Genomic DNA, 243 nt, shown 5'->3' on the forward strand with positions numbered 1-243 from the left:
CCAACATGAAGCAATCATGTGGATTTCACCTCTGAACTGTCTACACAAGACCCTGCCCATTAGAGAGTTAAGAATTTTATTCAGCCCAGATTACTAATACTCAAACCAATAGGTGTGACAATTCTTGAGGGTCTACAGGGGAGGTGAGGGTGTGGGAGGAAATAATGAGAGTTTAAACAGCTCCTTGCAGCCCTCATCAAATGGGCTTGCTTTCATTTGGGAAAAATATAAGAATATTTTGGG

At 41.6% G+C, this 243-nt stretch overlaps 1 protein-coding gene across 1 annotated transcript in view; it reads left to right on the top strand.

The window, feature by feature from the left end:
• Positions 1–243, top strand: part of TMEM241 (transmembrane protein 241) — a 133,196-nt gene that overhangs the window by 121,880 nt on the left and 11,073 nt on the right. The gene's annotated exons all lie outside the window — the stretch shown is intronic.

Source organism: Otolemur garnettii, unplaced genomic scaffold (genome assembly GCF_000181295.1).
Source record: "Otolemur garnettii isolate 467f Iridium unplaced genomic scaffold, OtoGar3 scaffold00012, whole genome shotgun sequence".
Lineage (NCBI taxonomy): Eukaryota > Metazoa > Chordata > Mammalia > Primates > Galagidae > Otolemur > Otolemur garnettii.